The 17,455-nt window shown below is 37.0% G+C and overlaps 2 long non-coding RNA genes across 2 annotated transcripts; one reads left to right on the top strand and one right to left on the bottom strand.

Moving 5' to 3' along the window:
* Window positions 1–1,575: 1,575 nt before the first annotated feature.
* LOC105272279 (uncharacterized) lies at window positions 1,576–4,380 on the top strand. The gene is made up of 5 exons (XR_892734.1): window positions 1,576–1,723; window positions 1,820–2,832; window positions 2,915–3,713; window positions 4,119–4,179; window positions 4,246–4,380. It is a non-coding gene; the product is annotated as an uncharacterized lncRNA (long non-coding RNA).
* A 3,586-nt stretch (window positions 4,381–7,966) lies between these two features.
* LOC105272278 (uncharacterized) lies at window positions 7,967–16,817 on the bottom strand. Its single transcript, XR_892733.1, has 3 exons — window positions 16,638–16,817; window positions 15,862–16,150; window positions 7,967–8,491 (listed from the first exon to the last, which is right to left on the bottom strand). It is a non-coding gene; the product is annotated as an uncharacterized lncRNA (long non-coding RNA).
* Between the last annotated feature and the right edge of the window lie 638 nt (window positions 16,818–17,455).

A 17,455-nucleotide genomic window follows, 5' to 3' on the forward strand; every position in this document is an offset into this window, starting at 1 on the left:
TCCCATTCTAGTCGACAGAATTTTCTGCCTCTCCAACTGAATTCTATTTAATTTACATGTGTTACACGTTTCTGGAAAATTAAAAAAATTTCCAGCACTCATAATTGACTATTAGAAAAATTCATAATAAAATCTGAAATCAATGAATTCATTTCTTTGATTTAATTTATTCATTGAAAAACGTAAAAATTTTGAATTCCGTAAAATTATTATATGTGTAACTTCCCGGGTAAAAAAAATGTAATAGGAATATTTTTTCCAAATTTTCAAAAAAAAATCGGAACACAAAACAATTTTTTTTTTTGGAAAGGTTTTGAAAAATTTTTCAAAAATTTAAATGGGATTTTTTTTTAATAATTTTTTGAGAATATCGAAAAATAAAAAAAGTAAGAAAAGAGGAGTATAATTTAAAAAAAATTATATTCACAAAAATTTTTTGAAAATTTGGAAAAAATATTCCGATTGCAATTTTTTTCCCCGGATTTTTTTCCGCGGAAATCGAGGGAAATCCGAAAAATTTCCCCGATAAATTCACGGTAATGCAGTACCAAGAAAACCCTTGAATGATTACTCCGACTGTTGTCTCAGATGATAATGAATCGTATAATTTTGGAAATGCCGAGAAATCCACCCCATAATGAAAATGAACTGATTGCTTGTCACATTCAGGTATCATCATCCCATAAATCCAACGGGTTATCGATTTCACGTGAAATTGCGAGGTACAATTTACAACTCAAGTCGCCAACTCTTGGGTGACACTGTACCACCTCGGGTATTTACGTTCACCCACCATACGTACATGTTATTCACCCACTGGTACGAGAGTAATGCACCAACACAGAATACCGCACGTGCGAGTTTACGGCACCCCGTTCACCCCTTAGCCCCCCCTTACCCTTAGAGTATGTACCAACACCATCTCCGGACGCGATAATAATTTCTAGGCCTCTGCACTCCTCCGACTAGCCCAGACTATACCTTTCCATGAACAAAGAGCAAGTACTCGAGCGGTATAACGCATTACGCCATTTTGCGCGGGCATCTCAGGTGGAGTGGACCACAGCGAAAAAAAATTGCAAATTGAAAATTATTCTGAAATCAACGGAGAAAAATCTCCATCAAGAATACGATCTAAATATGATAGGAATATGTTTTTAATAATTTCAAGATGAATTATAAAAATTTGTCTTCGATGCATTTTGAATGTTTGAAGTTTATTTAAATAAACATTCAGGTGCAGGAATGAATAGAAATTTTGGGAATTCCAAACCGCGAAAGAAATTTATGAGGAAATTTCTGGTGGAGAGCGTCAGCGATTGGGGACGTTATTTTAAAAAATTCAGACGTTATTGGGAATTTTTGTTTTCTTGTCCTCGACCGGAGTAATTGAAACCAGAAAATAAACTCAATGAGGCGTTAATTCTTTGTTGATTCACAATAATAATTGGTGAATGGGGCAATCCTCTTGTTTGTTAAATACAATATGTGAAAACAATTGCGTGGAGAAAAATAAATTCCGATCGAATAGAATCTGCTGTCACGTGGTTGAGTTAATCCCATATAAAGACGATTATTTCGAGAATTAATCGTTCGTATCGATTCGACTCTGTACAGCAAGAGTAATTCAGTCATCATGAAGATTTTTTCAATCGTAACTTTCGTTGTAATGCTGATTGCAGTTGTTAGTGGACAGCCTGGTTGTGGAGGACGTGGACGTCGGGTTAGTTAATTATTGATTATTTAATTACAAGTATTTTTCCGAAACGATTGAGAAATTTTGACAATTTTTTAAAAAATAATTTCCCTTCGATTCCAGTGCCGATTACATCATGAGTGTTGTGGAAGCCTTCTTTGTCGTAGCAGAAGATGTCAATAAATTAAAATCTAATCAATTTTACCCAATGTCTACTTTGGAATGAGATGCAGACTGGAAAGTCCATTATCCAACGGCCCATGATTGTTTTATGTGCGAACTCCATTACTACAATTAATATTTAATTATTATAATTACTAGTTTGTTGAAATATTTCCATCCATTGGCCCATGGAAATATCCATGCAAATCCATAATTAATTAAAAATTAATTGATGTAATTCATCGTTTTAGTTGTCACTTGAAATTTTGAAAATGTAATTGAAATTAATTGTAATTGAAAAGTTCAACTTTGTATGCGTTAAAATACATTAAAAATACAAAAAACTGATAAGATATTGATTCTCTGTTGACACACCGCGATGAACTGCTTGGGGTATTTTAATCTGCTCGATGCAGCATGCGAAAATATTTACACTGAAAAAATAAACATTGCAGAAATGTTCGAGACTCTGTTCTCGTATAAAAGCAATAAAATTCACCTGCCGTTGCCTGCGGTGAAATTCAGGTCTGCGTCATGAAGTTCTTATCAATTTTCATGTTCTTCGTAATGCTGACTGCTGCTGTCACAGAACACCATTTTTTCAAGGGATAATTAATAAAAATTAATAATTGATAAAAAGATCCACAATATTCTGATAAAGAATTTTAAAATTGTGATAAAATGTTGATACACATTAATAAATTTAATGGTAAATATTTTTATCTGTTTGATGAAATATGAGAGAACATTTTGAAAAGGAAAGATAAATCTTGGTGGAATAAATATTGTCCACTTGTGGGAGACTTGGTCCTTATATAAAGACGATCACTCTGACCACTCAGCACTGATTTTAAAATTCGTTGAGAAGTCTAAGGAAAAGTTTTTATTGCATCATGAAAATTCTATCAATTGTGACTTTCATCGTAATGCTGATTGCAGCTGTCAGCGGACAATGTCGAAGACGCGGTCGTCGGGTTCGTTTACAAATTGTTTAAATAAATTCTCTGTGCAGAAATGATAATTATCATTTTTCAAATGTAATTTATTTAATTACAGTGTCAATTCCATCACCAGTGTTGTGCAAGGTTACTTTGCCGCGGAGGAGCTTGTATGTGAAAATTCGCATGTGCGTAATAATTCTCATTTTTCCGGAAATAATTGCCGAATCTGCACGGAGAAAAATTTACAGCCGAATTTCCTCTGGTGTTTTGATAAAAAAAAAATATGACGCCTTCAGCAAAAATTAACAAACGTCACTGCAAATTTTACAACAAATTTTTCGCGGTGTATTACGCGAATTAAAGTAATTGACTCCCAATTATTTTTCCGTCAACAACAGGAACATTTTGACGATTTGCATACACTGCAGTAAATCAATGTTTCAATAATTGTTTATATAAATATAATTACAATAATGTCTAATTATTTTCTACTCTTCACATGAATGCTTGCAAAAGAAATATATTTTATTCATCTAGTTTCTTTGGAACTGTCTCACCGCCAGAACCTCCAGATCTTTCCAATTTTTTTTAAACAAAAAACATGTATTTACGTTTTCTGTTATTAAAAATATACTGAACATGATGGAGTGGCTTCGACCCTTTATCAGTTAAGGCAACATGTCAAAACATTTGCATGAGGAAAAATAAACTTGAGATAAGACTTGCGAATACGTAGAGACGGTTGTCGTATAAAAACGATCTCTCCGAGCACTTGTCACTGGCATTAAAATTTATCCTCCGTGAATAACAAACAATTTATAAAATTAATCATGAAGTTTATCGCTATTCTAACTTTCGTGGCGATGCTGATTGCTGCTGCCAATGCTCAAGGCTGTGCTGCAACGGGACGTCCGGTTAGTTGACAGAATTATTTTAAAATAATTCCCTGAAATTTCCTGAAAAATCGGACAGCGATTCTCACGAGAGAAACGTTGAATCCCATTCAAGCCGAAAGAGTTATGCAAATTACGAAATTAAGGAAATTTATGGGTCTCTGGTACGAGCGGAGAGTGAGATGAAAATTTTATAGTTTAAATTGCATTTTCAATGAACAATGAATATTCAGGATTAAAACGAAATTGTTTTACAAATTATCCGGTATTTTCGGAATTTTCCATCATTTTCGCTTGATCATGGAATAACAAAATTCAATCGACGTCTCAGTGGTCGGGGAATCGTTATCATTTTATTCAATAAAATGATTGTTCACTATTTGAAGACTCTGAATTATATTTTCAATGAGAATTGGGTAATTACAGTGCATACGCCATTCAACTTGTTGCGGAATACTAGTTTGTCGTCAAGGAAAATGTGCTCGTTGTAAGTAAAGAAAAATCCGCTTGTCTGACGAAATGAAGAAATGATATTATTTTCTTTTTCCCCTAGAACTGAAAGATCCTAAGGAAATAGACAACTTACCTCGAACTGAAAATAGCGCAGAGTCCGTGGACGAATATTTGCAGATAAAAAATGTACAAAAATCGATAAAATAATTTGTATAATAAATTAAATATTATAAAATTATTAATATGCAATATTAATTCCCATCGAGTGACCGTTTGCAATTGAAATTCAAAATGACTGCGCGTGAAATTCCGCGAATTTTCGAATTTCTTCAATTCCCTGAAATTGAATGTCCCGCAAAGAAGGCAAATGCGTTAAAAAAAAATCCATGTAATCCCCGCATCAGCGAGAAAGCCACACTAATTTCCAATGTACTCACAATTCCCCGGGTATCTCAACTTTTTCCACGTCACATGGTAGACGTAGTGCACGTCCTGGTGATACACCAGTTTTACACGTTTCACGAAAGTGGATGAGCAAGAAGCTGACTGTGGAAAAGTTGAGGGGGAAACCCCGGAGTTCATCCACCAGAAGTTTTACGAGATGCTCTGGCCGATGAAATGATCAACCTACCGCCGAGGATATTTCAGGTACGGCTGGTAATATGTATAAAATCTCTCGTACACCCCTTCGACGGTACCATCTGCACTCAGTGGTGAGGTAAAAGGGCTCTCCTCCAGTAGTCAAGACGAGCATTTTGCAAATTACGAGTGAAACTGCAACCATCTCCACCTTCTGGATGGGTATCTCCACGTGCAGGTTGTAAATGTAAGACGATGGGTGGAGAGAAGCATGTCGAGGTACTGCACAACGTGTGACTGCACAAAGCACGTACTCAAGTCCTGTGACTTTGTATCCAGTACAAAGGAGTGAGGTGGATGCAAAGTTGCTGGATCTCCAGGAGTTTGTAGTGCATTTACATGACAGATACAGCGCCTTCTGGAGCTATAAAGGGCAACCGTCCAACGTCTTGTTCGCGCCCTCTTCAGACCCTCGTCAGACCACAGCTTCTTCAATCTGCAGCTGACAGTTGCACTGATGATGCCCTGGAGCTGGTCTCTACTCAGTGAGCTGACACACTAATTTCCGCAATCATATCTAACGTAATCCAACGTAATCCAGCGTAATCCAACCAATAATTCACTTAATTTTTATTTATTTGGCTCAATTGCACTGGAAAAAATTCTGGAAAAATTCTTCAGGGATTTCATAAGCCATGAGAAATCATTATTGGAAATGAAAAATCACTTGATTATCAGGAATTTCCAGGGATTTCCAGGGATTTCCAGGGATTTCCAGTGATTTAGTCGTGAATTTCCAGGCGATTGGCTCAGGGATTTCCTAAGTGACCGCCCCTTTGGGTTGTGCAATCGATAGGCCGCGGTATTCTGTTCATTTCCGTCAAAGAGATTCGCCTCGAGCAATATTTATGAATTATAGACGGGGGACAACATTGTTATAGTAATTACGGAGGTAATTCCACTCGATAAATTGGGGACAGGATTTGTTCTTTTACGAATTTAATTAAATACAGGGACTGCCTCTCATTAGCATAATTAACCAGAAAAACTTTGCGTGAATCCAGCTGGATTTCCCCGGTGCCGCAGGGGATGCTAAGCCGATGAGCCGATTTACCGCTCTAACTCGAGAGATCACAGACGTAACCGAGATATCATAATGAGCTCCGCAGAAAATAGCGAAAAAAAAAATATGAAGAACTCAGAGGGGGATATGTCAGAATTTCGGGGACGTCTGGTGATAATTTCTCCAGCAGAAATCCGATTTTATTCAGCGAAATCTGTGGCATTTGAATTTCCAGGAGAAAGAGGATTGTGTAATTCAATTTTAGATTGAAATAGACAGTCTGCATAAAAAAAAATCTAGGCTATTAATTTTTTCTGTCTTTTTTTTTTCATTGGAAGGAAAATTGGACATTTTTCTGTCACCAGGAAAATGGAAAATCGGTGTGATTTCTATTGGATATCGCTGATCGATACCGGAATGCATTGAATATTAAATTTACCTGATAAATGTATGACTCGTTCTTTTCGTTAATTAATTAAAAAAATTGTGATGAAGTTACTAGAATAGGAGAATTTTCAATGAAAAGGCGGTGAAAAATTTTCGTGGATGTTTTAAAAAAGTAAACAAAAGAGAAAATTCACGGGAAACGCAATAAACTTTCTGGTGGATTTTCTGGGCTCTGAATTTCATGGGGAAAAATATGAGCCTTAAAAAAAAATTGGTGAATGAAATTCGTTACACTACGGAAAATAGAACAATAGTTTTGGTCCTCCCTTTAGGGTGAAATCCGGGAGGAGTATAACCGCATTGTACGCCAAGTATTATAATCTCGAATATTATACTCCGCCAATCCTTTGGTTTGGTTTTCCCTGCAACAATTCAGGGGAGAAATCCGTTTGGAATTCTGACTACATCCAAATGCCAAATAGATACACGGAAAACCGCGAGACCCCCCACGATGGTCATTAAATTGGAAAATTATTGCAGACACAGTGGATGCCTCTGAATTGCGCCCACCACAGTTATTCATCAATTCATTAAATGGATTGATAACGCGATATCTCATTCCGGTCAATTTCCCTAATTGTCGCCATTGCATTACCTCTTGGGGAGATCACAACGCACTGTAGGGAAAAGTATTTAATTGCTGGAAACTCATTTTCAAAAATATTCGTGTTTCACTGGGGTTCATTCATCGGGAGGGAGAGGGTAATTGAACAGTTATTGTCACAATATCTCCCGGGTGAATTAATAAACATCAGCATCGCGTTCAATGGAATTGAATTTTTGATAATTTACACGTAAAAAAAAAACGTAAAATTTGAAATAACAAAAAATTGAAAATGAATGTAAAACAATTAAAGATAAAAAAATTGCAGTAATAATCGACGGGGATTTTTCGGATAAACTAATTAATTTATTAAAAATAATTGAAAGTTGTTGAGGTCTCGCATTTATTGTAGATTCAACAGTTGATTTCAGTTTCTTCTCTTTTTCTCAAGAAAAACGGATTCTTGAGCACTATCGTCTGATACATTCATTGGAAAAAGCCCAGGAGTATTACCCACTCCCGAATGAATCGAATCAATTACTCTATCGGATTTCTGTCTTCTCCGTGCACTCGAGAAATCCACGATAAGTCATGAATCACAGGGCAAAATACACTGGAGCATTTCCACCTGGGAGGCATGATACAAACAGCCTTCAAAGCAGCGTTAGAGAGTATCACAAGAAAACTCTCAACAGCTGTCTGAAGTGCTCCACGTCAAAACACTCCTGATTTCACACCCATCCCGTAAACCTACCTTTTCCGAGCGTCACCTATCCAACCCGGGGAATGAAAGAAGCCCTTTTCCAAGGACCAAGTGATTTTTCTCGTCTCTCGAGTTCAAAGTCTGGATTTGGACAGAGCACAGGGTTCGGATAACTGCATTTCGTTGACCCCAGAATTTATTTTTATGTGTAGAAGAAAATCTCAGACTTCTTTCATGTTTAAAAATATATTTTTGTCACTTTCCTTTCTATTTAATTGAAAAAAAAAATTTAATCGGAATATTTTTTTCCAAAACATTTCGCGAAACCTTTTCGGAAAATTTTTCTTTTAAAACGAAAAAAAAATCGGGAAACAAGACAATTTTATTTTTGGGAAACGTTTTCAAAAATTTTTCAAAACCTTTCCCAAAAATGGAATTGTTTAGTCTTCCGATTTGTTTTGTTTCATAAAAAAAATGATCTGAAAAGTTTTCCCGAAATTTTTTGAAAACAGAAAAATATTCCGCTAAAATTTTTTTTTACCCGGGTACCCGCGGGCTCTTCCGCGATTCATACCAGGCTCTGGAATTTATTTTCCAGTGTAAAGTACCACTCAGTCTTCCCCGCTGTTAAAATAAATTATTTACAAATTCCCTTTCTATTTAATTAACAATTGACTCTAACATTCACATCAGGACATTAAAAAAATTGCGCAGTCTTTTTTTCAACAGAGGATAATCCCTGTACACTTGCTTTTAATTTAATTGATAATTCCTCCTCGGGACTGAGACAAATGAGATGAATCGCCTAGAATCTGCCATGGTCTTAATTTTGAGAACATTATCGTTCCTCCAGGGATTTATCCTGGCGTTCTCCCTCAGTTTTTCGCTCGAATGCTTAATATCGACTCCCAATATATATCCCAACAGCAAAAACATAAACTCCCCTTCCCAAAGGATTGATTCATCAGCATTACCTGAAGGCATCAGTCCATGCGAGTGCTGAACACCTCCTGAAAAATTAAAACACGCATTCACAACACGTATACCAGTTTGAGTGCCGGTTTTCGTATTGGTGGGAATTGAAAGGAGATTTTCTAGTGGATAAGGTACGTCCTGGCAAGACCAGGACTGCCCTTTGTCCCCTCCACACCCATCTCGAAAGGCTGCACTTGTGCCAAATGAAATTTACATTATAGAGAGCGATGTCTCCGGTCTTCAGGGAATTCACTGAGGATTCACAGGGTTTGTGGGGCAAAGTGCAGCAGGACACAAGAACAAATAAGGAAATGGGGAAAATCTAATTTCCCTAATGTCCTCTTTTGTTTCGGAATTTGATGCTCAATGACAAATAAATTAGCCAGTACATACGTCCTTAGAACTGAAAGCAATTCGACTATTTCCTTTTGTTTCTCCATTTTTTTTTCAATATTTTTAATAAATAAATAAATATTCACCGCGAAATTGCACTCAATCTCCATTTAAACATTTAATTTTTTATAATTTTACATGAAAAAGTGGGGCTGATATTTACAATTGTCAGTAAACAATTTGACAAATTGAAAATTAATTGTTTGAACCAGAAATAATTGTTCTCAGGACATATTACAATCTAGTCTGCAAATATTGATTTATCTCTGGAATTATATGAGATAATTTCAGAAAAGTAAATAATGTTAACCGATAATGGTAGATAAAAATAATTAACAGATCTCGAAGCTAGTTAACCAAGTGGGGAATTAATTCCAGTTACAAGCGGTTCATTCCAGAAATCTCTCTAAAAAACGCTCAAACGCTTTTGAATGAATAACAAAGACCCCAATTCGCCGGAAATAAAATAGAAATGAATGAAAAGTAATTGAAGAAGGGAGGGATACCCTCGACACACGCAGCCTTAATTCCAGGAGGGCAGATGAGTTCGGGTGAGCGTTAAAAATATTTTAATATTATGCAAATGTGATTAAACGCATTTCGCCAGGCTCTGGCCACTGCTGAAAAGAGAAAGAGAAAAGACTTTCAACTCATCCCCCTCATTTCTTCTTTTTACTTTCTTTATTCAACTCATTTTTCCTTCTTTTTTTAACCACCCTGGAGTATCCCCAGTGGTGTACCTCAGTACTTGGATAATATTTTTCCAGGGGAAAATGTACCTATCGGGTACTGCGGACGTTGAGGGAATTTCTCCTCAACTTCAGTTATTTAATTAATACTTCTCCTGTTTATTCAATTGTTCAATTCCTTCACTGGCAATCTCCAGTTATCGATGAGTAAACAATTCCGTTTTCCCGCGGAAATTTATGAGTACTAAAAATCGATGATTGATTATTATTCATTCATCAATTGGCAATGATCCCAATTTTCCATATAATATGGGAATTGAAAATAATATAGACTTTTTTTTGTTTCATAAAAAAAAATTCGGAAAAGTTTTCCAGCAACTTTTTGAAAATTTAAATAGGACAATTTTTCTTCATAATTTAAATGGCGTATTTTCTAATAAATATTTCTATTTCTAATAAATATTCCGATAAAATTTTTTTTTACCCGTGTAAATAATTCCTAAATAATTGATTTATAAATTTTATTCGTTAGAACACAGAAAAATCCCATGTATTTAAATAGTAATTGTAATTATTGAATTCACCCAGCGACAATCTCGACTTATCGACAAATTAAAATCCTCCATTTTGCCCCACTCCACAGATATTTGAAAAACAATTTGAGAATGGATGAGGCGGGATTATTGCCTCTCATTTGCATGTGCATTGAACTCTTCACGCGCCATCAATATGTAAAAAAAGACAACTAAATCACAGCCACTGATCGAAATGTTACCGAGTCCATTAAAGCCTCGGTACATCCGAGTTTTCCGCAGCCAATGGAAAAATATGCAACAACTACTCTCATCGTTCACCGGTTCAACTTTTTTCATGCCAGTGACCCGCTGTCCCAATTCGATCGCCCACGAATTATCGGTTATTTATTTATCCCCATTGGTTGTTCAATTTTTTTTTATCGAAACGCTTTCCGACGATTCCAGGTCCCTCGTCCCATCGTAAAAAGGGAAGACCTTTTCCTTTTTCCGGTACGAGACGCTGTGAATATTCGACGCGCGGAATTTTTAATCCCGAAGTTATGCTTGGGTTATTTTTGCGGAAAATTATTTGTGTTATTCCGACGCGGCATTTATCCACTTGCCGGGAGATTAATATTATCATTGAGAATTTTTTAGTTGAGGTGGGGATGAATTCTTGAGCGGAAGTCTCACGGGAATTCCCTCGTTCCATTGAGTTCCTACAGAGAAATTATTTATTTTTGATTGAATTTTCCTCGAGAGAAGTACTCCAGGTATTTAACCCAATTCAACGATTAAATTGTCGCAAAAAAATTATTCAATCCATACAAACAATTTTTCCATGGATCACTCGTTTTTAATCCCACAATTCCGGAGTTCAAAATAATAATTCACATAAAACCGATTTCACGCAGCGATTCATGAGCTATTCCACCCCCGAAGTCCAGAGTACTCCGCAAATAAATTGAAGATAATCACTCGAATATTCATTGCACGACAAAACAATAAAATCCCCCAAAGCAATTTCATATAATAATTTTCCATTTTTCAATTTCAGGTGAGTACTAAAAAGCACTGCAAAACCGGAGCGTCAAAACATCTGGAGATCATGAGTGAGTAAATGCAAACACAAATCCCTAGTGCTGATTATGTAATAATCCATGCACAAACTCTCGGTACATTGGAATGGGTGAGAGGATTTTGTTGGGAGGATGAGGGGAGGATGCAGCGGTTGAATAAACGCGCAGTGATGATGAGTATTCCAGCCCAAGACCAGCAATTGGCACCGTCGAAATATCTGGGTATAAACGATGCAAGGTATAACCCACAGGGATGAGGTAGGGGTGTAATACTCGGTACACGCACATACCCCCTAATACCAGGGGGCAACGGGAATAGGGGTTGAGAACCCACAACCTAATATCGGTTGGTGGTTCATTAAAGCCATTCCACGGAATGCGCGTGCGTTCGTACACAGGATATTAGAATTGCCGACATTGTGCCGGGGGTTGTTGTGTGGACACTCAATCACGGATATTGTGCATGAGTGTCACATTACGATAGGAGGAGGTCTCATAAGTACCGAGGATTTTACGAATATTGCATCTGAAATCCACTGCATTACCGATCTACCACCCTCAACCCTCTCACCCCAACCCATTCTGATTTCCAATCGTTTTATGCATGAGTTCCACTGCATTTTGGGGGATGAGATAATGAGTAATCGGTATTCACCTCCGGGTTGACTTTGTAATCCCCGGTTTAGGTTGTTTAGGAAGTGTTGATTAATTCGGTGGTAGGGAGGGGGGTTGTTCGATTCCGTGGAAAGTTGGGGGAAATTTTAAATGCGTAAAATCCACTAGTTTCTCTGTATAGTTTTGGCTCATCATTTGATAAAGCTGAAATGTATTATTTCCCCTGAAGGAACGAGCTTCAACGATAACCCCGAAGACTCGAGAATTTCCCTGGCGATCTGAATACCCTCATCACTTACCATTTCCTTATCGTATCGCGAGTAATTCAATTTTTCTCGTTCTCCACCCTTCAACCCCCCCCAACATTCCACGCTATCTCCAGCCCCATTCTATTTTCATCACTAAAATTATTTTTCAATCTTTCACGGAATATTCCTTTAATACATTTTGCAATCTAATATCATCTCGGGTAAAGTGGGAGAAAAAAGGGGTGGCGAGGGAAATAACACCGGAAACATTCAGCATTTTCTGGGTTGAGGCAATAATAAATTTTACTCAACCCCTGGTGTTTCAGCTCCTCGGGAAATCAACTTTTCAGGGGAATCGAAACTATCGACGAACAATTCAAGAGAATTTTCGAGAATTTGGGGATGGGGTTTGAGTATATAAACGCTGTTTAGGTGGGGGGGTGGGTGGTAACCGCGGGGGTTGGGAAATTTCTCGGAGATGGCGATTCCCGTGGGAGTGCCGCAATTGCGTGCTCCATCGATCACGACTGGGGTACTATCAATAGCGGACGCGTGTCCCCTTTCGAACTTTTGTCCGTGATTCGGAAAATAAATTTTCGGGATATTATATTGGATTGTCGATTCCCGCGATGGGGTGCCACCGAATTTTCCGGGGTCTCGTGATTCGGTGGTTGTGCGGAGTTTTTAATGGATTGGGGCTTCGATGGGGCTTACTGATAAGAAAGATACTGCCTGGGGGTGTCGATGAAAGGGTGGGACAGACGAATTCCAAGTGTTCAGGGGTTTTCACTCCGGTGGTAATTTTTTAATGGACATCCCCGTCACACCCCGCGGATTCACTGGAAAATTTACTCCTGCGTTGTAATGGAAATACTAATAAAACTTTAATTAAAATATTAATGTTCTATTGTATTTTTACGGGAAATATTGTAGACGTAAAAAATTTAATAGATTGAAAATAACAATAAATATAGTGTGAAAATGGGTAGTAAACATTCCGGAAAATTGGACAAATGGAAAATGCGTGGAATACGAATTTCCGGTGGAAAATGGCGATTATTTTCCCGATTTAAGTGATGAATATTCATATTTCGAATATTGACAATCCATACTAAATTTTTCAATTCTCATAATTCCTCATTACGTAATTATTCGCCAATGACTCAAAGAAAAATCAATCTCATTCCAAAAATCGATGATTTCACTCAATTAAATTCAATTTCTCGTCAGCTGAAATTCCGTCTGCTCCCCAAAAAATAAAAACCAATATTTATCTCATCTGATGAAGGGAAAAATCGAAAAATATTCGTACCCAGAATCAGTAAAATCGTCTCACTTAGGAATACTCATTACCACATGGATTTACGATGGTGTCAAAATGCATTATGCGGTGCACAAGCCGCATAATGCATTCGCCTCATAACAGGCATGCACAAGTGCATTCGAAGAGTGAGAAAATATACCCCGAGATTTTTCACCGGTAATTTTTCTCGGTGCACTGAATTCATTTTCCGATAATTTTGATAAATATTGTTTCAATCGAAAAAATTCTGGTGAAACAGGGGATTGAGGTGTCCCAGGTGGATGAAATAACCGATGGACTCTGATACGGTTTTGGTGCCTAGTCAAATAATAATAAGCAATCAAGCACGCACGAACGAATCGATATTCCGCTTTTGATCGGCTCACGTGGGGACTGGTTTATTGCCACCCGGGAGAATTGCAGTTTATATGTCGTATAAATTTTTATCCACCACCCACTCACTCAGCCTTCGCATTTTTCTGTTATAACATATCGTTGAGTGTTCTTTCCACGCGTTTCTACATTTTTAATATCACATTTCCACACGTTTCACCTCTTCTTTATTATTATTCACATATACATCACAATACCGCTGACTTTTTTATGGATGTTCTGTCCAACTAATGAAAACGAAATATTCATTCCAGGAATGAACGCGAAAATTGCACATTGATACGTTCAACATTTTATTAGATTCATAAAAATAATTGATTTTTGTTAATTGAATTTTTAGGTGGATAGAAATTTTTACTACTCACCTTTTTTTTTAATTAAGTATTCTCGGGTTTATGATGCACTTTTCGCTGGTTTTATTAATTCTATAAAAATTGACCGAATACATATATTCACAATATTTTATTAAGAATATGTTTTCAAAATTCTTCACGTCCGCGTAAATTTTTTCACGCAGAAAAATCATCGTGCCGAAACCTCCCGATAAGATAAGACTTATACAACACGTGTATACCTAGCTATCACGAAGAGAGAGAAGGAAAATTGAAAAAAATTCACGTCATACTAAAAACCGCATAGTAAATGCAAAACCATGCACTCACGTGCATTACTGTTCTCGCTGTCAACATTCACCATATCTCAGTAGCTCTCCCTCACTGAAATTACTACAGAGATTTTCCTTTTATGTCTCCCACAACAGCCAAATCGTTGCGGATACTAGGAAAAATACAGCAGCAGAAACATTCAATTAAATTGCCCTTTTTTTTATTCAGCGAGGGGGAATGAAAAATCGCGGAGGAGAGAGGGGTGTATGCATAATTGGCTCGTGCGAATCTCGGGCAATAAATCCAGGGCTTTCGGAGTGGGTGATAGAGTGGGTGGTAGAGTGGGTAGTAGAGTGGGCGATAAAGTGGGTGGAAAGGGGGTGAGAGAAGAAAGGGAGAGGAATGGATGAGGGGGGGTAGGGGGCGATGAAGGGGTGACCGTCGCGGAGATAGCCATCATTCGGACCTCGGCCACACTCTGCCGTAGGGAAATCAAATACGCAACGATAACGCCTAGCTCCCGGACGAATTAAACTCGTATATTCACTGGATATGCCTCGGTGTAGCCACCTTCGTTCGTCAACCCCATCGGTCGTCCGCGTAATTGCCTCGACCACCAATGCAGAGGATATCACTCACCAGCTCTTCGGTTTTACACTTTAACACTGGGCTTTTAAATTACCGAGACTGATAGAGGTGATGAAAGGGTACTCCGGCCTTTTCAGATTAGTCGACGATCGGAGGAGAATCTAATTCAACCAGGAAAAGGTTAAACCACGCAAGTTCCTTCGTGGTTTGGTTTTGGTTTGGATTTTAATACTGGACCAATTGCCTATTCTCAATGTTGTCATCAGTTTGGATCCATCGATCGAACCAACTTTTGAATATCGCCGATAATGATTTAATAATACGCGATGAATTTGAATGATTATGAGAATAATTAATAATTAATCAGTAATGAAAATGAAGATTTAATGTGGAGTATATTCAGTGGTGGTTCTTCAGTGGATTTGGGATAGCCCGGGTGAAAGAAATTGTAAGCGAAATAATTTTTCCAAATTTTCAAAAAATTTCTGGAACACTTTTCTTTTTATTTATTTATTTTTTTTTAACAAAAAAATCGGAAAACAAAACAATTTTATTTTTGGGAGAGGTTTTGAAAATTTTTTTAGAAATTCGAATAGGAACATTTTTTTTATCATTTAGATGGCGTATTTTTAAAAAATATTGAAAAATTAAAAAAGTAAAAAAACAAAAAAATTTTCCGAAACATATTATGAATACATTTTTCTAAGCATTCTCCAAAAATACAATTGTTTCATTTCCCAATTTTTTTTTTGTTTAAAAAAAATCTTTCTCAAAAGTTTTCCAAACATTTTTTGAAAATTCGGAAAAACCATTCCAATGACAATTTTTTTACCCGGGAAGACCTGAGTATAAAAAATATGATATAGAATTTAGATATAGTATTATTTTGAAATTGATAAAATGAAAAGTCTCTCCGAGGAACCACAGGAAAAGCTCTAATAGAATAGCTCTCATGTTTACATAAGAAAAGCCCCCACCTCAAACACTGAGTGGATGATGCGGACTCTCCTCTTTTCACGTTGAAACATATTTTTCTGTTGGGTCTTTGTGCAAGTCCTTTGATACGTATGTTACCACTCGAAGGACTCGTCGAGTGGCCGACGAGAGTGGAGTACATCGTTGAAGGATTCCCATAAGTCGCACTAGGAGTCTGCGTTGCTCGAGGTTTACATTTTCCAAAGAGAAAACTCATACCCCCATGGCGGTTCTTACACTCTTTATCCTATAATATTTCATGCATATACTGCACAAACAACTCGAGTGGCCCTGAAATGAGATAAAACCAGTGGGAGGTGGATTGTCTTTTTTTTTTCTTCATCAAAATACGTGAAGTGTCTATTAACACCGGAAGAGCTCATTTCCATGGATTATTTTCGATCCTATTAAAATATTTAATTACATAATAATAATTCAATAAATACATTTTTTATAAATAAATTAGAAATCACGTCATATCACTTCTTCGAATAGAATTAAAATCACAACAGGAATAGAAGAATTAAAAGAAAAAAAATGATATAAAAATATTATTTAATCGTATTTAATGACATAAAAATATTTAACATAAAACATTTCGTTTCTCTCGTCCACGGAGTACCGTAAAGTAATAATGAAAGTGTAATTTTTAGATAATTTCTCTTTACGCCTGAACTTTAATGGAATGTACGGTTAAACTCATGAACTTTAGTTGTATTATTGCACATGGAAACATTAACCCATTTATCATAAATATTATTATAGCAGTGGAACTCACTGCGACTGGAAGACGATCCTCTGGCTTTTCTGACAATATTATGACTCTCTTGATGACTAGTCGAGGTAGATGAGGCCCTCACACCTCGATATTCCCTGGCAAACGGCAAAGTGGCGGCTGTGGAATTGAAATTGATAGCTCACGGCGACATCGATGGGTCGGAGGCATTTGATTTGTGGCGTGACTTTTCGATACCTACTCGATCTTTACACTGATGGGTAACCCCCACCTTCCCCTCTCCTATTCTATAAATGTCTTATCTAATCTTCCGGTGTCGATCGTAAAACCACCAGCCAATGGTCATTTTTCATGTCGCAGATGGAAAAACGGGAAAAATAATCGTCTTATCGCAGTATCGGTAGAGAGAACGCATTTTTCACGATTTTCTCGATTTTTCTCGAACGACCATTTTAAAAATTGATGTTCAATAATTTGTAGAATTTCAAATTGGCTCAGTCGAGTAGTTGAATTGTTGAATTTTTTTACAGCGATTTTCTGGTATCAATTTCAGGTTGAGTAATTTTTTTATTCAGCTATTTTTTCAATTTAATTTGAATGATTCATGGACCACTAGACGTTGCGATTCACCGGACGATTGTGCGTTCCCCAAGAGCGGAGTAAATACTCAGAAATAAAAGAAAAACTCGTGAAAATTCGAGCAATTTTACCTCGGGGATGAGTTTATCCTCGAATTGAGCATAAACGATGCTTTAAGAAGAGATTGATCGTGTGTAGTGAGGCGAAATACTATTCACGAAGGCTCGTACTCCATCGGGGGTTAGACAAAGACTTATGCGCTTTTTCAGTGTAGCATCCCA

This window comes from Fopius arisanus, unplaced genomic scaffold (assembly GCF_000806365.1).
Source record: "Fopius arisanus strain USDA-PBARC FA_bdor unplaced genomic scaffold, ASM80636v1 scaffold00155, whole genome shotgun sequence".
Classification (NCBI taxonomy): domain Eukaryota; kingdom Metazoa; phylum Arthropoda; class Insecta; order Hymenoptera; family Braconidae; genus Fopius; species Fopius arisanus.